This window comes from Phacochoerus africanus, chromosome 10 (genome assembly GCF_016906955.1).
Source record: "Phacochoerus africanus isolate WHEZ1 chromosome 10, ROS_Pafr_v1, whole genome shotgun sequence".
In the NCBI taxonomy this organism is placed as follows: Eukaryota; Metazoa; Chordata; class Mammalia; order Artiodactyla; family Suidae; genus Phacochoerus; species Phacochoerus africanus.
Window position 1 is genome coordinate 118,030,765 of NC_062553.1, and position 22,269 is coordinate 118,053,033.

General features: G+C 39.5%; 1 protein-coding gene across 1 annotated transcript in view; it reads left to right on the forward strand.

Annotated features, from left to right (window-relative positions):
* Positions 1-1,793: 1,793 nt before the first annotated feature.
* Positions 1,794-22,269, forward strand: part of SLC9B1 (solute carrier family 9 member B1) — a 77,530-nt gene continuing 57,054 nt past the window's right edge. Inside the window, exons 1-2 of the mRNA XM_047798390.1 lie at positions 1,794-1,929; positions 2,185-2,276. The gene's annotated coding sequence lies outside the window, so the exon portion shown is untranslated. The remainder of the gene's footprint in view (positions 1,930-2,184; positions 2,277-22,269) is intronic.

Consider the following 22,269-nt stretch of genomic DNA (forward strand, 5'->3'; position numbering starts at 1 on the left):
CTGGTCAGAATTCCAAAACTCATGTTTGTTAATGTGCCCTCCATTTTCCTTAAAAGGAAAGGATTTGACCTCCAGCACTGTATTGCATATGGGGCACAGAGCAGAGCCCTGGAGGCCGTCAGACTCCTCTCAAAGGTCCTTCTTCCCTGTATCCTTGGGGATCTACTTGTTTTTTCCTTACCTACCATGAGAACAAAGCATTTCCTTAACCCTGTAATCACAAAAAACTGTGAGCTTTCCTAAAACAAGAGAGAAAATGACTCAGTCCTTTCTGAGCTGTCTACACCATGCTGAAGGTAGGAAGAGGTTACAGTAAAAAAGAATCTCTTATTCAGTCACCCAAGAAAGAGTTGTAATTTGAGTCATATCTTAAATGATAAATAAGAAAAGGAGAGGAGTTCCCGTCGTGGCGCAGTGGTTAACGAATTCCGACTAGGAACCATGAGGCTGCGGGTTCGGTCCCTGCCCTTGCTCAGTGGGTTAACGATCTGGCATTGACGTGAGCTGGGATGTAGGTCGCAGACGCGGCTGGAATCCCGTGTTGCTGTGGCTCTGGTGTAGGCCGGTGGCTACAGCTCCGATTCAACCCCTAGCCTGGGAACCTCCATATGCCGCAGGAGCGGCTCAAAGAAATAGCAAAAAGACAAAAAAAAAAAAAAAAAAAAGGAGCACTCCCGCTCCCGATAGAATGACTTTAGAAAAAAACATGAAGGCAAGGAGGAATACAGTGTGTGCAGGAGAAGACGTTGTTTGGAGTATCAGGGGAAAAAAATAGAAAAGGTCAGTTTGACTTTCTAAGTTTGGACTTTCTCCAATAACAGTTGTTTTCATCTGTTTTAGCAAGCTTGGGGATTCCATTAGAGGAAACTTGAAGACCACCTATGGGACTGAGAACCCAAAGCTTCTGGGACGACCTTTAAAAGAGCAACTCTGCTTTCCTTTGTTTCATATGAAAGGTTTCCACCTAAGATTTCATGCGAGGAAAAAAAAAAAAAAAGGTTTATAGTGATAACAGGATATTGAGTGTTTACTTTGTATCAAGTCCTGTTCCAGACACTTGCCACGCATCAGTTCTTTTAGTCTCACAACACCACTACATCCTTTACAGATAAGAAAACTGAAGCTTGGGGAGATTATGTGGTCCCATAGCTATAAAGTGGCAGTGCTAAACTTTGAACTCAGTCGTGACCCCAGACGCCAAGCTCTGTTAAGACTGCATTAATTTTGTTTTGATTTGTTTTGTCTTTTTGCTTATTAGGGCCACACCTGTGGCATATGGAAGTTCCCAGGCTAGGGCTTGAATCACCAGACCTATGCCACAGCACCATGGACCCCGAAAGCCATGTCTGCGACCTACACCACAGCTCACAGCAACACCAGATCCTTAACCCACTATGGGAGGCCAGGGATCCAACCAGCATCCCCATGGATACTAGCCCTGTTGGTAACCTGCTGAGCCACACCTGGGAATTCCCAAGACTGCACTAAATTTAAGACGATTTAAGGAGCAACATGACGTGAGTTTTGACGTTACGGGGGTCGACTGTATCCCTGGACTCCTACAACAATATTGATCTACAGTTGGTCAATATTCAGAAGAGATACGGAAAGAAAAGGGCTGAAGAGACTGAAAACAACACCAGGTGGACCCAGTGAACCATAGTGCCCTCTAGCTTCCCAGATGGAGGCGGACCACGACCAATTAAACGCGTCAGCCCCGCCCCTCCAGCCCCGCCCCGTTGCTATTAGCCCCGCCCCTCGCCCAGCCCCGCCCCTCTCCCGGCCCCGCCCAGACCCCGGCGTCCGAGCTGCCCACCGCGCGCTCCGAGGTCCGGCGGCATTTGCTCCAGAGCTGCTCGAGATTTTCGCGGCGGTTGCTGGGCGTAAGGGCCGCGCCCGGGGTCGTGGAGGATGCCGAAGGAGTGGTAGGTATGGCCCAGTTTTCTGTACTCTCACCTTGGGCCCAAGTCCCGAGTCTCCTGCAGCCTTTCCCTTCCAGTCCACCCCAGGAACGCCTTTCCTCCGTTAGTTCAGAGGAGCGTCCATCTGCCCCTTTACCCGGCGCTGGGGAACCAGCCACAGATCTGTTTCTCCCCTCTCCCTGACTGGGTTCTCCACTCCCTCACCCCACATCTCTCTTCTTTAGTCTCTCCCTTCCTCCTCCGTTTCTTTCTCATTTTCCAGGCATTCGCAAGGAAGAAGGAAGAGGTCAGAAAAGACTGACTGAAAAGTTAGTTTTATTAACCGCAGACATTCACCGGTGCAGATATTAACCGGTAAATATCTACACATGAAACTTCGTGAGCTCCGGTGGTTGGAGATGGGTTCCAGGATTCATCCTGGGAAGGCTCACCTGCCTCCTTACAGGGCTCTCGCCTCGCCTATTTCTTTCAGCTTTATCACGGTGGACAAGCGCTTTAGATTGGTGCTTTTGAAGCGTTGAGGACAGTTGTACAGGTACCGTGTGTCAGGCTTATCATTCAGGAGTCCTTATAAGAGTTGTACAGGCCCAACCTGGTCACTGACGCAGCTGGGTGTGTGTCCTATAGTCGATGAAAAATCAGATGGGGTATTGGAGGGGGATGATTGGCTTGGGTGGCACCAAAAGAGGTCACACCCCACTCCCTAACGTTACATAGGGATCAGTGGTATTGTTATTTGTGCAACGGAGGTGTGGGAAATTAACACCTATTATTATCACAGATAAAGAATTCGTGCACCCGACTTTTTAGTCACCATGTGACTACAAAAAGGGTATTCCTATTTATTACCTCCCTTGAGTACTAGAATTTATTATACTGTTGACTTTTGTCAGTTGACTCTCTTAAGCTCCTGCCCACTACCAGACAAAAGGAAAGAGGCAGGAGCAGTAATAGCAATTTATAAAGTAACATTTTTATAGGACTTCCCATTTTGTATATTTTCATATCGTCTTGTTTATACACCCTGTAAGATCGAGTTGGTTAACAGAACACCATTTTACTGACGAGGGAACTAAACACTGATATTGAGCAGTGGCTGGAAGATAGTACAATATAAGTTCAGAAAATATTTATTGAAAGAATAAATGGATGAGAATTTAAGGAGCCATGCCTTATTCGCTTTTGTATTGTCTATACTCAGAGCTAAGTCGAGCAATAGTAAGCCCACAACTGTGAGTTGGAGACGGTGAGTGGCTCGGTCAGGGACAGGAACTCATCAAGTATTTTTAGGGAATCTGCTGTTTTGCCAGGCATTGTGAATGCAGTGGTTAAAATAAACTGGCAAGATCCCTGTTCTCATGGAGCTTAAGTTCTAGCAAAGACAGAAAATAAACAGGTAAACGATATGTGAACAAGGAGATTTTGGATAGTGGTGAGTGCAGTGAAGACGTAAAACAGTATGAAGTGAGAGGAACTGAGGGAGGGGTTACTTTAGATTCATTAGGGAATGCCTCTCTGAAGAGCTGACATTTCTGCTGAGACCTCAGTGATATAAAAAGCCAACCATGGAAATATTTGGGATCAAAGCATTGCAGGTAAAGGAAACTTCTGTTGTAAAAGCCCAAGAGAGGAAAGAACTTGATTTTTTAAAAGACCATCAAAAACACCATCACTGAAATGCAGAGAAAGTGGTAGAAGATGAGTTTGGAGAGATGGGTAGGGGCCAAAGCATGTTGGGCTTTGAATCTACTGTGGGGATCTACCCATGGGATAAGTTTGGAATTTATTTAAAGTGTGATGAGAAGCCAGTAGGAAGTGTTTTGGAGTGTTTTGGAAGGGAGGAATATAATTTGATTTATTGTAAAAAGGTTCATTCCACGTGTTATGTGGTGAATGGGTTAAAAGGGGTGGAAAGCAAGATTAGTAGCAGAAGACACTTGGAGGAATCCAGGAAAGAATGACCACAATTTTGGCTGCAGTGATGTAAACATGGATGGATGTGATATATATTTGGTGGCAGGCCCTGCCGACTTGGAGATGTTTTAAATATAGGGGTGAGAAAAAGAGAGAAGCTCCTAGGTTTTTGTCTTAGCTTTAGTGGATGGTTGTGCCATTTACTGAATGGAAAAGACTAGATAAGACAATGTATAGAGGGGGGAGTATTTTTTGTTGTTGTTCACCTTAAGTTTGATATGCTTATTAAAATCTAAAATAGGAGTACCCCATCGTGACTCAGTGGTTAACAAATCTGACTAGGGGCCATGGGGTTGCGGGTTTGATCCCGGGCCTTGCTCAGTGGGTTAAGGATCTGGCATTGCCATGACCTGTGGTGTAGGTCTCAAGACGCTGCTCGGATCCCGTGTTGCTGTGACTGTGGCGTAGGCCAGTGGCTACAGCTCGGAATTCGACCCAAAGCCTGGGAACCTCCATATGCTGCAGGCGTGGCCCTAAAAAGACCAAATAAATAAATTAATTAAAATAAAATAAAATCTAAAATAAGTTCTGAGTCTTTAGTTCTGTATGCAGGACCAAAGATTCAAAGTTGAGAGGCGTCAGCACGTAGAAAAAACTACCTGGGGAAAGTGTGTTCATAGAGCATATTTCAATGATCAGAGGTAAAGAAGCAAGCAGAGGAGACAGAGGAGTAACTAGTGAAGTAGGAAGAAAACAGGAAAAGTATGGTGACTTAAAAAGCCAAGACAGCAGGAGTTTCTGTTTTGGCTCGGCCAGTGAAAGATCCAACTTTGGGTTGAGGGCCTCACACTGTGAAGAGATGAGTTCGATCCCTGGCCTCACTCAGTGAGTTAAGGATCTGGTGTTGTCACAAGCTGCAGTGTGGGCCGCAGATGTGGCTGGGATCTGGTGTTGCTGTGGCTGTGGCATAGATTGGCAGCTGCAGCTCCAATTTGACCCTGAGCCTGGGAACTTACATATGCTGCAGATGCAGCCATAAAAAGAAAAAACAAAAACCAAGACACAAAGCATGGCCACTAGGTACTGAAACATACTGAGAGGTGAGGTGAAATAAATCTTATCATCAGATTTTAGCAACAGATGGTAATTATGTGCCTTGACAAGCACAGTGAAGAATAAATGTGATGTGAAGAAGTGAATATAGCACAGACATCTCAAGATGTTTCTCTTCAACTGAGAAATGGACTTAATAGAAAAACATGTGAGGTCAAAGTACAATTCTTAAAGATGAGGGTACTTAAGTATGTTTTTAGGCTAATGGGAGAATGATCCAGTATAGAGGGAGGAAATACAGTATTTGAGATAAAATGTATATTTTAGGAGTGTTGTCTTTGAGAAAATGAGGGGCTAAGGTCCAGGAAATATGTAGAAATGTTGGCTTAGAAACATGAACATAAAATGTATAGGAATGAGAAGAAAGGTGGCCAGTATTGGTATAGAGATGAAGATACATGGGTAGATTTGGTGATCAGAAGATGAGTTTCTGCCTCATACTCTTTTTTTTAATGAGTGTAACAATAGTATGAGGCAAGATCAATAAAAGAGAAGAAGAATCTTTGGATAAGAGGTTTAAGAGGTGAAGAGAAGATATAGAGTAGTCATTTTGAACATAGGCAGTCATATTTGTCTTTGTTCAGGCTGCTATAACAAAAAAATAGCATAGTTTGGGTGTTTTGTAAACAACAGAATTTTTTTTTTTTCTCACAGTTCTTGAGGCTAGGAAGTCCAAAATCAAGGTGTCAGCAGAGTCAGTATCTGTGAGTCGAAATCCTGGTTCATAGATGGCTGAAAGAGGCAGGGGAGCCCTCCAGGTCTCTTTGATAAGGGCACCACTCCCATTCATGAGTACTCTGCCTTCCTGGGCTAATCACCTACAAAATGCCCGTCTCCTAATCCATCACATTGAGGTTAGGATTTGAACATATACATTTTGAGGAGATACAAACATTCTAGTATTGCTATGCTAGAGAAGCACAGTGGCATAGCTAGCCAGAAGTGAGTGGCATTTGTGACTGGGTGGCTGAGATTGGATGGGGAAAAGATCATAGGAACCAGGGAAATCAAGGAAGTGAAAGACTGACATAGTGGGTAGGTAGACAACCTGGGTATTAGTGCTTAAGTTAGTAGCTAAACTAGTCCTTGAACTCAGAGATCCTAACTCTTCCAGTTCAGTGGGTTACCATTTTACTGAGAAATGGTTCAGATTGTTCCTTTTTTACGCCATCTCCCCTTCCAGTTAACATTTTTTTAAAAAAATTGTGGCTTGAATTTTTTTTTGCTTCGCTTATCTAAATTCTGGACTTTCTCTCTCTCTTGTCCCTTTAATATTTATTTGTTAAAATTTTTGATGTTGATGTTTCTCTCTCTCTTGTCCCTTTAATATTTACTTGTTAAAATTTTTGGCTTGATTATCCATGTGTGTGTGTGTTTGTGTGTGTATGTATTTTGTTTTTGTTTAAATCAGTTTTTAAGCCACAATTCACATAGCATACTATGCATAACAAGTTCATCTATTTAATGTATACAATTGAAATTTTTTTATATCCACAGATATGTATAACCATCACTACAGTTGTAAAACAATTTCATCACTCCAAGAAGAGTGATGGACTAGCATATCTTTTAGCTAAAACCCCACCCCTACCCTAAGCAACACTAATCTTTCTGTCTCCGTTTCTCTATTCTGTACTTTAATATAAATGGAATCATATTTTATGTGATTTTTTTTGTGATTGGCTTCTTTCACTTAGCATTATGTTTTCAAGGTTCATCATAATGTGTATCATACTTTATTCTTTTTCTGGCTGAATAATACTCAATTATATACCACTTTTACTTATCCATTCATCCATTGATGAATATTTGTGTTGTTTATGTCTTTTTGGCTATTGTGAATAATGCTTCTATAAATATTCATGTACAAGTTTCTGTGTGGACATATTCTCTCTTGAGCATATACCTAAAAGTAGAATGACTGGGTCATATGGTAACTGTTTAATCATTTGAGTAACTGTCAGACTATTTTCCAAATGGCTGTACCATTTTACATTATCACCAAGTGATGAGCGTCCCATTTCTTCAAATCCTTGTCAACATTTGTTGTTATCTGACTTTTCTATTAAGTGGGGTATAGGAGTTCCTGTTGTGGCTCAGCAGGTTATCTGTGAGGATGTGGGTTTGATCCCTAGCCTTGCTCAGTAGATTAAGGATCTGGCATTGCTGTGAGCTGTGGTGTAGGTCACAAAGGAGCTGGTGTTTCTGTGGCTGTGGGGTAGGCTGGCAGCTATAGCTTCAATTCGACCCCTTGCCTGGGAACTTCCATATGCCTCATGTGTGGGGGGCCCCCCAAAAAAGAAAAAAATAAAGTGAAATGTAGTTGATATACAATACTACGTAAGTTCCAGGTGTATGGCATAGTGATTTAAAAATTTTAAAGATTATATTCTATTTATAGCTGTTATAAAATATTGTCTATATTCCCTGTGCTGTACAATATATCTTTGTAGTTTACTTATTTTATGCATGGTAGCTTGTACCTCTTAATCTCCCACCCCTATTTTGCCCTTCATCCCATTCCCTTTCACCATTGGTAACCACTAGTTTATTCCCTATGTCTGTGAGCCTGTTTCTTTTTGTTATATTCCCTAATTTTTATTTTTTAGATTACACATATAAGGGAAATCATACATTATTTGGCTTTGTTTTTTAACATTTCCACCAATGTGTGTTTATTAAAGTACAGAAGTCTACTTTTTATGATAAAGGAAAAATGAAGGGTGAGATTTGGAAATTCTGTTGCCTATAGAGCTGAGATGACCAGTAACAGGGAAATCGGATCTGTAGTCTAACAACAATAATGATAGTGTTTGGATACGCCTTTACATTTTGTGTTATGCTTTTATTTTCTCTTATCTTATTTGATTTTGTAACTACCTTTTCAAATGAGAAAACTGAGCCTCAGAGAGGGTAAGGGTCTTGACCAAGGACACATATCTAGTAAATGGCAGAATTTTTTTTTTTTTGCCTTTTGTCTTTTTTGTTGTTGTTGTTGTTGTTGCTATTTCTTGGGCCGCTCCCGCGGCATATGGAGGTTCCCAGGCTAGGGGTTGAATTGGAACTGTAGCCACCGGCCTACGCCACAGCCACAGCCATGCGGGATCCGAGCCACGTCTGCAACCTACACCACAGCTCACGGCAACGCCGGATCCTTAACCCACTGAGCAAGGGCAGGGACCGAACCCGCAGCCTCATGGTTCCTAGTCGGATTCGTTAACCACTGCGCCACGACGGGAACTCCCCCTAAGGGTTTTATAATATGTTTTCCTCTAAGAGATTTATAGTATCCAATCATATATTTAGGGCTTTAATCCTTTTCGAGTTTATTTTTGTGTATGGTATTAGAGAATGTTCTAATTCCATTCTTTCATTCTTTTCCATGTAGCTGTCCAGTTTCCCCAGCATCACTTATTGAAGGGACTCTCTTTTCTCCATTGTATATTCTTGCCTCCTTTGTCATAGATTTAGCTGACTGTAGATGCATACATAGTTGTTTTTATGTGATGATTTTTTTTTTTTTTTTGGCTGTACCCGAGACATGTGGAAGTTCCTGAGCCAGGGATCAAACCCATGCCTCAGTTGTGAACTGAGCTACAGCTGCAGCAACACCAGATCCTTAATCCACTGTGCCACACAGGAACTTCCTATTTGATGATCTTTGATGTAGACTCAAAAAGACTTCAGACTGAAGGCAGCAGTAGTTCCAAAGATTCTAAAGCGATATATACAAACCCAGACATTGACACATATGCTTTACCTAACATTCACTTAAAAAATATATGTTAAATAGCTATTATGAGGCAGTGATGTATAGTGGCTAAGGGCATGGACTATGTATTGAAACACACCTGAACTCAGCTCCCAGTTCTGCCACTCTCAATGGATGGGAAAAAATTGCAGTTTCATGTAGAATAGTTAATATTTAACTCTGTATGCAGTATGATTTTTTGAAGAAAATCTAAGTTATGTATCAAATTACTAATGCAACTGTCAAATTTAATTGATATTTCTTAATTCTATATGGGGGAGAGATAAAGAATGATTTCAAGTATTTAGCTAAGTCACAAAGTGAGTCATCCACATTTAGAAGACTAAGAATTGGCCATTTAAGTTTTTGCTGAATCATATATAGCATGTAGTCACTAGATGTCACTGTTGTTCAATATTGTTCCAAAAGGATAAGCCCAAAGTACAGCATACACAACACTACAAGAACACACAACAGGGAAAAGACCAGAAGCTGTTTCTACTAAGTGATATTATGTATTTTACACACACACACACACACTTATACAAGATGTGATGTTCTCAAACAACATATATCAGTATTCTCGTGTTCTCTCACCCTGGTTTTTTTTTTTTTTTTTTTTTTTTTATAGTGGGTCCATAAGGGAATGGAAGCATAGACTTAAAACTGATAAAGGCATTAGATCATCTAATACCCTCCCTTCCTACCCCATTTTTAGATTTAGAATTGAGGTACAGGGAGATGAAGTGTCAGTAAATTTTCTCAGTGTTAGTAACAGACTAAAAGAGATCTGAGACTGCCCAACTCTTTTATAATACCAAGCTATGTCCATTATCAATAGGTATAGTTGAATAGACAGCCTAATAAAAACAGATGAAAATAAAGTGTCTAAATCAATCCAAAATTTCCAAAACTTTAAAAGCAAAGCTGGAGTTCCTGTCGTGGCACAGTGGTTAACCAATCTGCCTAGGAACCATGAGGTTGCAGGTTCGATCCCTGGCCTCGCTCAGTGGGTTAAGGATCCGGCGTTGCTGTGAGCTGTGGTGTGGGTTGCAGACTTGGCTCGGATCCCGTGTTGCTGTGGCTCTGGCGTAGGTCAGCAGCTGTAGTTCCGATTAGACCCCTAGCCTGGGAACCTCCATATGCTGCGGGAGCGGCCCTAGAAAAGGCAAAAAGACAAAAAAAAAAAAAGCAAAGCTTAGCAATATGGTGGTAGTGCATACTTCTAATAAAAATTATCAATTGAATACTATACCTTTTGCTGTGAACTGTACAAATTTTATCCCCTGATAGCAAAATATGTAGTATGTATGTATTTATACTGTGCCTCATTCCAAAAAGGATTTTAAGAAGCTCATTGAAATAGAGCATAAAATTTTTTCAAATACTGAGATGATCATAAATGTAAGTTACTGGAGTAAAAATCACAATGAAATCTTAGTATACAAAAAGCATGACACGATGTCTGTCTAATAAAGTCAAATTTGGATGACTGTTCTCATTTAATTCTGCTTTCTCTAGCTGTGAGCACAAAGTTAAAAAGTAGATAGTACTATGCCCACTAAAAGATGACAGGAGATTGCAGTTTACCCAAGATCATACAACTAGTATATTTCTGATTTCAAATTCCTCATTCTTCCCATTATGCCAACTATCCAGACATAAAATGAGAGGACTCCTATTACCAAACCAAACTTAGGTCTCTTCAACCTGACATGCAGTAAAGCCAATCTATTGACACAGCATTGTGGTGAAAGAAAATGCAGGGTTTATTGCAAGGCATCAAGCAAGGAGAACAGGCAGCTAATGCTCAGGAGACCCAAACTCCTTGGTAGCTTTTGAGGAAGGGTTTGTTTTGTTTTGTTTGTTTTCCATTTTTTTCTTTTTTGGCCACCCTGCAGCATATGGGGTTCCCAGGCCAGGGATCGAGTCCGAGCCACAGTTGCAGCTGAAATCAGATCCTTAACCCATTGTGCCAGGCCAGGTATCGAACCTGGGTCCCAGTGTTCCCAAGACCCTGCTGATCCTGTTGTGCCACAGCAGGAGCTTCAGGAAGGGTTTTTAAAGGCAGGGGTCAATGGGTACATAATCAGCTTATATACATCCTTGTGATTGGTTGATGGTGAGGTAACAGGTATTTTAGAAATCAACATCATCCTCCTTCCGGTTCCACCTGGTCTAGGGTCTGTGTTCTAGTGGGCAGCCTGTAGTTAACTTCTTCCAAGGGTAGAAGGGTAGTATCAAAACAACTCAGGATATGGCTCAGAATATTACCTATAGTCCTGAGGAGGAGCTACAGGTCCTTGACATTTTTTTATGGCTAAACAGTTATGATTTTGTCTTGCTTGACTGTTTCCCTGTGCTTCTGCATTTTCTCACTTTTTTTTTTTCTGATTAAATATGTTCTTTGGAACTTGGGGAAGGCCTAGGAGGCTACAGCTTTTCTACAAAGAAGAGGTGGGGGACTTAGTACTGAGTGGGCTGTCCCTGGGAAGGCACTGTAGCATCCTGCTTCATTTCACTCCTAACAGAATACATTCCCTGTCACTGTTAGACACTTGGATTACCACAGTTACTTCTGAATTACACAGGTAGGCTTTTGCTTATAACGAATTATTTCAAATAACCGCACAGAGCTGTTAACAAGATGTTTTTCTATCAAGAAATTGTCTCCTCCCAAAATAACACAATTATTAAGACAAAGATAAAATTTATTAGTTTAATTTATCTACATTTCAAATCATAAAATTTGTATTATATTAAGGAAATAGGCATTTTAATAATTGGTCGATTAAGAGAGAAAGAGGTATCTAGGGAAAAAGAGAAGTCCAAAGGAAAATAGAGATAGGGATATATTTAGAGCAAAGAATAAAGCAAACAGGCACAATATTTAAAAAGAAGGAGGAGAGGCAGTGGGGAGAGAGCTGAGGCCCATGTATTCTATGTGTCTCTTCCTGGTCCCTACATTGCTTATGTATCTAGTTTTTCTTTTTCAATTTCCCCCATAAATGTAACACCAGCAAAAATCTATCCTAGCCAGAGTCCTAGTTCTTCAAAACCTCCATTCTAAGTTTTTGTTCTATAGGAGCAGAACCTTTTTCTAGGTTGTCCTTTTAATTTCTTATCTGTCTTTATAGCATAATCATTAAGGATCTTATTCATTTTATAATTTTTTCCCATTTTTAAATGTATTTGAAACACCTGCTCTGGATGTTAGACACTCTTACTCTTCTATCAAAGATGCCTTTCTTCTGAACTATGAAGATTGTTTTTGTTGTCATCTTGAGTAGCTAGTGTTTTTTATTCTTATGTTATTCTACAAATATTTATTGAGTTCCTGCCATTTGCTAGGTACTATGTAGATCAAGATTTAAAAAAACCAGTTATAGTCCCTGCCATCCTGAAGTACACAGACTTTCAATTCCATCCAGGATGGATCAGGCCCCTTACAACCTCTCTTTCACTGATCACAACCCAAAACTCTAGATAAAATGCAAAGAGCAACTACCCAAGGACTCAGATCAATAAAGAAAAGCAGGTGGATTTTGAAGGAGAGTCAAAACTATGTTTCTCTTGTCCTTGTGGCTTTGACCTAAAGGCAGGCTTCAGTCATGCAGCTGTGTAAGGGCCATACATGAGGCCCAAACTGCAATAGAAAACCTATTTTTATGGAGTTCCTGTTGTGCCTCAGTGGTTAACGAATCTGACTGGGAACCATGAGGCTGTGGGTTCGACCCCTGGCCTTGCTCAGTGGGTTAAGGATCCGGCATTGCCGTGAGCTGTGGTGTAGGTCGCAGATGTGGCTCAGATCCCGCATTGCTGTGGCTGTGGCGTAGGCCGGTGGTTACAGCTCCAATTCAACCCCTAGCCTGGGAACCTCCATATGCCACGGTAGCAGCCCAAGAAATGGCAAAAGACAAAAAAAAAAGAAAGAAAGAAAGAAAAAAGAAAACCTATTTTTATGATCTGAAGATCTGGGGAAAAGAATCCTGTAGTCCAGAGTGAGTGTGAAGAATCGTTATTGCTGCTGTTTTTCTTCTCCAGTTTTTCCCCAATGGTAGGCACTATTTATGGAATTATGGACAGCTAAAACTGAGAGAAGAACCCCATCTTCTGGCCAGAAAAAAATAGGAAAAGAGACCTTAAGAGAAATAGATTTTGGGGAAGTGTGGACTCAGGAAAAAACTGGGGAATGGAGTTCCTTAGTTCTATGTATGAACCCAACCAAGAGTCTTGAGTCACCTCCAGCTGTATATACATGAGACAGGTCCAGAGAAGCATAGCAGTGGCTTTAAAATCTGAAGTATGGTTTAAAAACAAAAGCAAAACAACACTGCACAAGTCACTGGCTTCATAAGACAAATCAAAGGCAGCATAGCAGAGCCTTTGGAAACAACTGGGATTGGAACCATTACTCACAGAAAGTAAAAGAGACCTTACAATCTACACCAACTCAAGTTGATTGCCTACTGAAATAAAGAAAAAATAAATATTACTCAGAGGATTTTAGTAGGACCCAGAGTCTGAATATAAATAACCAGGAAATGATTGTCTTAAAGGGAAAAGAAAATCAACAGATGCCAACCCAAAATAACACAGATATTAGAATTATCAGGGAGTTCCCATTGTGGCACAGCGGAAACAAATCCAGCTAGGAGCCATGAGGTTGAGGGCTCAATCCCTGGCCTCTCTCAGTGGGTTAAGGATCCGGCGTTGCTGTGGCTGTGGTGTAGGTTGGCGGCTACAGCTCCAATTAGACCTCTAGCTTGGGAACCTCCATATGCCGCGAGTACGACCCAGTAAAAAAAAAAAAAAAAAAAAAAAGAAAGAAAAAGAATTATCATACAAAGGTGTTGAAGCAGTTATATTTCATGTGGTAAAGATAAGCATAGTTCTAATAAATGGATGTTCATTCATAGTAGAAAAATAGAAACAATAAAAAAGTAAGTAAAAATTTTTGAACTAAAAAATACATTATCTGAAAACATTCACTTGGTGGACTCAATAGCAGAATGGAAATGAATGAGGAAACAATCAGTGAACTTAGAAATTGCTCCATATAAAGAGTGAGAAAAAGATTGAAAAGTCAACAGAGCCTCAGGGACCTGTGGGATACTATTATAGAATTCACAGCCTAATGAGACAAACACGCAAATGAATACATAATTACAAACTGAGATAAATGCTCTGAAAAAAATGATCAAAGTTCGATGGGAACATATAAAAACTGGACTGGACTTAGCCTAAGGGCAGAGGTGGTATCATAAATAGTTCTCTGAGGATATGGTCCTTGAGCTGAGGGATAGAAAGAAATTAAGTGGAGGGAAGATTTGTGGCAGAGTGTTTCATTTGGAGGGGAAAGCAAGTATTAAGACTCTGCACAAGGAATTTCAGGGAACTGCAAGAACATCAGTGTGGCTAGGAGTGGAAAAAATGCATGGGGAATGGTTATGATATTAGGCTTGAGAGGGACCCATGGACGACATTATACAGAATTATATAGGTCATTGCAATGAACTGAATGTTTGTGTCCACCCTAAATTCTTAGGTTGATATTTTAATCCCCAGTATGATAATATTAGGAGTTAGGACCTTTGGGAGTAATTAGGTTATGAAGGCAGAGTCCTTATAAAGGGATCAGTACCTTTATAAGAGACCCCAGAGAGCTGTGTAGTTCTTTTTGCCATATGAGTACACACCGAGAAGTCACCAGTCTGCAACCCAAAAGAGGGCCTTCACCAACTGTGCCAGTTTCCAGAATTGTGACGAATAAATTTCTGTTGTTTATAAGTCACCTATTCTCTGGTACTTTATCATAGTAGTTTGAACTAAGACAGTCAGTTTTAATATTTTTGTCTTTATCCTAAAGCCAGAGAACTGAAGTAAGGATTGAGGGACAAAACCTTCAGGATACCCAACTTTTAGCAGTTGATTAGAAGGTGAGTGTGCAAAGAAGACACAGAAGGTAATAAGAAAAATGAGGGGGTGGTAAGAAAGTGATTTAGTAAGAGCAAAAAGAATGTTTCATCATGTCTTATGGTCACTTGGGGATTAGATAGAATTATTTTGTGGAGTGAAAGGAATAGAACTTCAAGTGGCAGATATTGATGAATGAATAGTTTGTGAGGAAAACAAGGCTGTGGTGAGAACTATCAACTCTGCAAAGGGAAGAGTTGGGAAAGGGAAGGAGCAACTGAGTGGGGATGTGGGTTTCTAGGAAACTTTTATTAAGATAAGCTCATTTAAAAGTCATTGGGAAGGATCTAATTGAAAGGAAGTGGGACCCAAGGATAGTTGATAAAAACAGAGAAGAATTATTGACAGCATATGATTCTTGAGAATGCAGAAGGGATTATAATATAAAATACAAGTGCCTTAGCTTGGAGGAAGGACATTTCCTTTAATATAAGAGGGAGAGAGAGATGGGTGGAAGGGAAGTGGAAGTAAGGTTATCTACTGAGAAGGAATATGTGGAGCATCAGGGGTTTGAGAACAGTAGACAAGCTTCAGAATGGTTGTTGGGGAAAGTGAATTGAGAATGTGTATGTTAGGATCAGTACCTTTCAAAGACCCACTGAGACTGGTAGTTATGAATTTATAGTGATGCCAAGTTACTCTAATGTAGCTTTCTAGAGCATATTCAGTTTCTCAGGTAAGTGAATGGAGAATTGGGATAATAGGGTTGGTGTAGGTTTTTCTAGCAAAGTGCAACGATACAGCAATAAACATTTTAAGAGAGTGTGGGATATTGGTAATGTTTTAGGAGTTATGGATCACAAATATTGGATATGAAAGGAAGTAACAGAGAAAGGGCTTAAGGATTGAGCTCAAGGTGTCATTACTCTGAATATCCTGATGAGGTTTAAGAATATGTAGAGGAGGAGTGCCCATTGTAGCTCAGTGGTAATGAACTCAACTAGTATCCATGAGGACGTGGGTTTGATCCCTGGCCTTGCTCAGTGGGTTAAGGATCCAGCATTGCCATGAGCTGTGGTGTTGGTCACAGACACGGCTTGGATCTGGCATTGCTGTGGCTGTGGCCGTGGTGGACAGCTGCAGCTCTGATTCCACCCATGGCCTGGGAACTTCCATATCCCACAAGTGTGGCCCAAAAAAGCAGAAAAAAAGTATGTGGAGGAGATGTGGTGAATGCAATTGAAAAAGCAAACTGAAAGGAGATGAAGTAATGTTCAGAGAGGTACATTTTTGAACTAGTGATTATTGGTAACAACATATCAGATGATGGAAGGGCCTTTCCTTTATTGGAAAGAAAGTGAAGAACTGAGGAACCAAGATAGTAAGTGAATTATCCAAGTGTATATTTAAGTCTCAGAATGATTACAGATTTGGAGGTCAGCTGCTCACATCTTTGGTGACCAAGGGACCAAGATAAGGTCAGTAAATGACTGACTGGAAGAGGGAGAAAGTAGTATTGTCAAACTAAACAAGCTTCAGAGAGGCAAGGTTTTTAAAAATATTCATTAGGAGTTCCTGCATGGCACTTGGGTTAAGAATCTGACCAGTGGTTTGGGTCGTTGCGGTTCTATCTGGGTTCAATCCTAGGCCTGGTGCAGTGGGTTAAAGGATTGGCATTGCTACAACAGTATTGGTCATGGCTGTGGCTCAGATTCAGTTCCTGGCCTAGGAACTTCCACATGCCGGAGGTGTGGCCATAAAATTTTTTTTTAATGTTTAGAAATAGTAGGTGTCAGAAGGACTAAACAAATAAACAGCTGTTACAGAAGAGGGCTTTAGGGGAAGTAGTATCCTTAAGGGGAGGGCTCAGTTTCAGATATGATGCAGAATCTGAGAGAATGCTCTGAAAAAAGGTTGAGAGTATAAAAGGTTGAGAGTCTGATAGTTCTAGCAGAAGTTCCAGAATGCTCAGTGAAAGGGTTTAAAGGTAAGGGGAATGTAGGGGGCAGGATCTCAGAGACAATGACACAGGGGCAATGAAATGAGGGCCAGGGGTCTTAACACCTTTATAACTGATTTCCAATGAACTATTTCTAAATAACTTTAGCCTTCTATGATTTATTCATTATTTACACTCTATTTTAAAGTTTTTCCTAAATAAGTTCCTTTTTTTTTTTTTTCTTTTTCTTTTTTGGCCACCCCATGGCATATATAGTTCTTGGGGCAGGGATCAGATCTGAGCCACAATTGCAACCTAAGGTACAGCTGTGACAATGCCAAATCCTTAACCCCTTGTGCCTGGCTGGTGATCGAACCTGCATCCCAGTACTCCCAAGATGCTGCAGACCCCTTGGGCCACAGCAGGAACTCCTAAGGCCCTTATTTTTAATAGTACTTTTTCTAAAACAGAAAAGCCAAAAAGTTAGATGTTTATGGCAGATTTTTTTCTTTTTTTAACATTAAGTTATAATGGCCTTTTCTAAATGTTAGAATCTAAACCTGTGAGAGCTTTAGTCTATGTCTGGTACAGTGTCTGACATAGGCCCTTTAGTTTTAAGAGTGTGGGCTCTGGAGCCAAACTGCCTGATTTTGGCCGTAGCTCCTTTATTTATAACTGTGTGACTTGGAAAATTTAATTCATTTATTCCAGGACAGGAAAGCATAGACAATAGGAGTGAACCAAGGGGAAATGGAAACATATCTCTGAGTGGAAAAAACAAGTAAGGTTACTGTAATTTGTTGGGGGCATCATCTAAGGCAAAGTTTCTGGTAAATGATTCCCTGGGAACCAGAACAAACTGAGTAGAACTGAGTGTTTACAAATCCATCTCAACTGAGCTCAGTCTCTGATTTACTTAAAGTGATTATTAGCACTTCCCCACTCCACACATTTTTCTCTGGAGGAAGATATCATTTGGAAACTGTATAGTTTTTCATACACAACATCAAGTTTTCAATAAGAATTATTAGCCATGCTAGCTAGCTATTAAATGGTACTGTATGACCTCAAACCAGAAATAAACTCAAAGGTGATCCAGATTTTTGAGTTAGGAGACAAAGATGTTAAAATATAAGAACTAAAGCTATAAAAGTCTTAGAAGAAAATATAGAGGTAAAGCTTCATGACTATGGATTTCGTAGTAATTTCTTGAATATTAGAAAGTACAGGCCTGGAGTTCCTGTCATGGCTCAGTGGTTAACGAATCCGACTAGGAACCATGAGGTTGTGGATTCGATCCCTGGCCTTGCTCAGTGGGTTAAGGATCCGGCGTTGCCGTGAGCTGTGGTGTAGGTTGCAGACGTTGCTCGGATCCCGCGTTGCTATGGCTCTGGTGTAGCCCAGCAGCTACAGCTCCGATTCGACCCCTAGCCTGGAAACCTCCATATGCCTCGGGTGAGGCCCTAGAAGAGGCAAAAAGACAAAAAAAAAAAGAAAGACAAAAAAAAAGTACAGGCCAAAAGAAAAAATAGGTAAATTGGACATGATTAAAATTTAAAACTTTTGCACATTGAAGGACACTATCAGCAGAATGGAAAGGCAACCCACAGAATGAAATAAAATATTTACAACCCAGATATCAGATACATGGTTAATATCCAGAATATTTAAAGAACCCTTACAACTCAACAACAACAAAAAACTTAATTTTTAAATGGGCAGAGGACTTGAATAGAAATTTCTCCAAAGGATATATAAAAATGGCCATAAACACACAAAAATATCATTAGGGAAATTCAAATCAAAACCACCATGATGAAGTTCCCTGGTAATCTAGTGGTTAGGACATGGCACTTTCACTACTGCCGCCTGGGTTCATTCTCTGTTCTGGGAACTGATATTCCTCATCAAGCTGCTGCACACCATGACCCCCCAAAAATCAAACCTAACAAAACAAAATCAAGAAAACACAATGAGATACCATTTCATAGTCATTACTATGGCTATTAATCAAAAAATACCAAAATAAACGTGTTAACAAGTATGTAGATAAATTGGAATGCTTGGGCATCTCTGGTGTGAATATAAAATGGTATGGTCACTATGGAAGTTCCTCAAAAATTAAACACAGCATTGCCACATGATCCAGCAGTTCTCCTGTGTACATACCCAAGAGACTTGAAACCGGAGACGTGAACATCCGTGTTTACAGTGCATTATTCACAATAGCCAAAAAGGTGAAACAACCCATTGACAAATGAGAGGATAAACAATGTGGTTTATACATAAAATGGAGTATTATTCAGGCTTATAAAGGAAGGAGATTCTGATACATGTTATACATGGATAAATTTTGAAGTCATATTAAGTGAAATAAGCCGGATACAAAAGGACAAATATTCTGATTCCACTTACATGAGGTACCTAGCTAGTCAAATCCAAAGAGACAAAGCAGAGTGTTGGTTACCAGGGTTTGGGGGAGGGGAGAATAGGGAGTTACTATCTAATGGATACCGAGTTTCAATCTGGGGTGATGAAAAAAGTTCTGAAAGTAGAGAGTAGTAATGGTTGCTTAACAACATTAATGTACTTAATACCACTGAAATGAACACTTTGAAGTGGTAAATTTTATGTCATGTATATTTCATCGCATGTTTTTTTAGTTTTTTTAGTAACTATGGTTAATATCAGATGGAGGGGAAATATATTATCTTCAAAGGAGCCATGGTAAGAATGATAGTTCAATTCTCAACAGAAATTATGGGAGCCAGAATACAGTGGAGCATTTTTTTGATGCTTGCAGAAAATAACTTCTAGGCTAGAATTCTGTCTCCAGTGAGAATCCCCTTCAAAAGTGAAGGTGAAATAAATACATTTCAGACAAATAATTAATAAAAGGACTTATTGCCAACAGGTCTATTTTTATTTTTTAATTTTTTTTAAATTACTCAATGAATTTTATTAGATTTATAGTTGTACAACAATCCTCACAACCAAATTTTATAGCATTTCCATCCCAAACCCTCAGAGCATCCCCATCCCCCAATCTCATTTGGAAACCGTAAGTTTTTCAAAGTCTGTGAGTCAGTATTTGTTCTGCGAGTCAGTATTTGTTCTGCAAAGAAGTTTATTGAGTCCTTTTTTTAGATTCTACATGTCAGTGAAAGCGTTTGACGTTGGTGTCTCATTGTAGGGCTGACTTCACTTAGCATGATAGTTTCTAGGTCCATCCATGTTGTTGCAAATGCTGTTCTTTCTTTCCTTTTAATGGCTGAATAATAGTCCATTGTGTATATGTACCACATCTTCTTGATCCACTCCTCTGTCCATGGACATTTAGGTTGTTTCCATGTCTTGGTTATTGTATATAGTGCTGCAACGAACATTGGAGTACATGTGTCTTTTCAAGTCATGGTTTTCTCTGGATAGATGCCCAGGAGTGGGATTGCTGGATCAAATGATAATTATATTTTCAGTTTTCTGAGGAATATCCATACTGTTTTCCATAGTGGTTGCACCAGTTTACATTCCCACCAACAGTGTAATAGGGTTCCTTTTTTCTCCACACCCTCTCCAACACTTATTGTTTGCAGACTTTTTGATGACGGCCTTACACCATGGCTTACACCATTTGCATTTCTCTAATAATTAGTGATGTTGAACATCTTTTCATGTGTTTTTTGGGCATCTCTATGTCTTCTTTGGAGAATTGTCTGTTTAGATCTTCTGCCCATTTTTTGATGGGGTTGGTTTTTTGTTTTTTTTTTGGTATTGAGCTATAGGTGGTGTTTATAAATTTTGGAGATTAATCCCTTGTTAGTCAATTCGTTTGCGAAGATTTTCTCCCATTCTGTGGGTTGTCTTTTTGTTTTGTTTATGGTTTCCTTTGCTGTGCAGAAACTTCTACATTTAATTAAGTCCCATTTGTTTATTTTTGTTTTTATTGTCATTACCCTAGGAGGTGGATCTGAGAAGATACTGCTGCAGTTTTGTCAGAGATTGTTTGGCCTATGTTTTCCTCTAAGAGATTTATAGTATCCAATCTTAAATTTAGGTCTTTAATACATTTTGAGTTTATTTTTGTGTATGGTGTTAGGGAGTGTTCTGATTTCATTATTTTACATGTGGCTGTCCAGTTTTCTCAGCACCACTTATTGATTGAAGGGGCTGTCTTTTCTCCATTGTATATTCTTGCCTCCTTTATCATTGACTGTAGACTGTAGGTGTGTGGTTTTAAATCTGGACTCTCTATCCTGTTCCACTGATCTATATTTGTCTTTGTGCCAGTACCACACGGTTTTGATGATTGTTGCTTTGTAGCATAGTCTAAAGTCAGGGAGCCTGATTCCTCCAGCTCCACTTTTCCTTCTCAGGATGGCTTTGGCTATTCTGGGTCTTTTGTGCTTCCAAACAAACTTTAAAATATTTTGTTCGAGTTCTGTGAAGAATGTTCTTGGTAATTTGATAGGGTAACATCTATTTTAAAAGAAATACTGAAAATAGACCAAACTAAGGTCAATAAGGACATCAAGCAACTAGGACAATTATAACCAATGCTATAAAGAAGGAAAAAAAGATTAAGTGCATAATTAAAACTTATATTTGCCACATATTTGTATAGTTAGGAAATTCAAAAGAATCTGCAGACTATTACAATAAAGTGAATTTGTTAAGGCCTGCATGCAAAATAAATTAACAAAAATTACTTGTATTTTTGTATATCAGCAAAAACAAATAGTGAATTTTAATGAATTTTTTAAATATTATTTTGGTAACATGCAAAAAAGTGTCAATACCTAGAAATAAGCCTAATGAAAGATGTGCAGGATCTCTAAACTAAAAACCACAAAATGTTATTAAAATAAAGAAAATCTAAATAAATGGAGGGATATGCAGTGTTCAAGGATTGGAAGACTAGATTCTGCTAAGATGTTAGTCCTCCCCAAACTGCTCTGTAGATTCAGTGCAATTTCAGACAAAATTCCAACACTGTGTGTGTGTGTGTCTGTTTGTCTGTGTAAATTGACAACTTGATTCTAAAATTTATATAGAAGTACGCAGATCCTAAGAGTCAGTTCAACTCTGTCAATACCTGTTATACAAGTACTAATGTAATGTTGGCATAAGGATAGAGAAATAGGTTTGTGAACCAAAATAGAATCCAAAAATAAATTCATAAATATGTGATCACCTGATTTACAAAGTGGGCCCTGCAATGTAATGGATAAAGGATGGTCTTTTTAAATGAATGGTACTGAGTCAATTAGATATCACATGGGGAAAAAATAAATTTTTATCTCTTCCTCACACTATACATAAACATCAGTTACAGATGGTTCATAGACCTAAAAATAAAAGGCAAAACACTAATGCTTCCAGAAGAATATGTAAGAGAATACCTTTATGATCTGAGAGTTGACAGAGATTTCTAAAACAAAAGCTCTAACCATAAGGGAAGGAAATAAATTGGACTAAATTAAAACTTGTGTTTATTCAAAGACATCATTAGAGTGAAAATGAAAGCCACAGAGTAGGAGATGATATTTTATATTATTATATCCAAGAAAAGATCCATTCTAGACTACATAAACAACTCCCAACAAATCAGTAAGAAAAAGTCAGCTAACACATTTTTTTAAATGGGCAAGAGAGTTAAACAGTTAAAGAAGGTATTTAAATGGCCAATAAATATATGAAATATATTAGTCACCAAG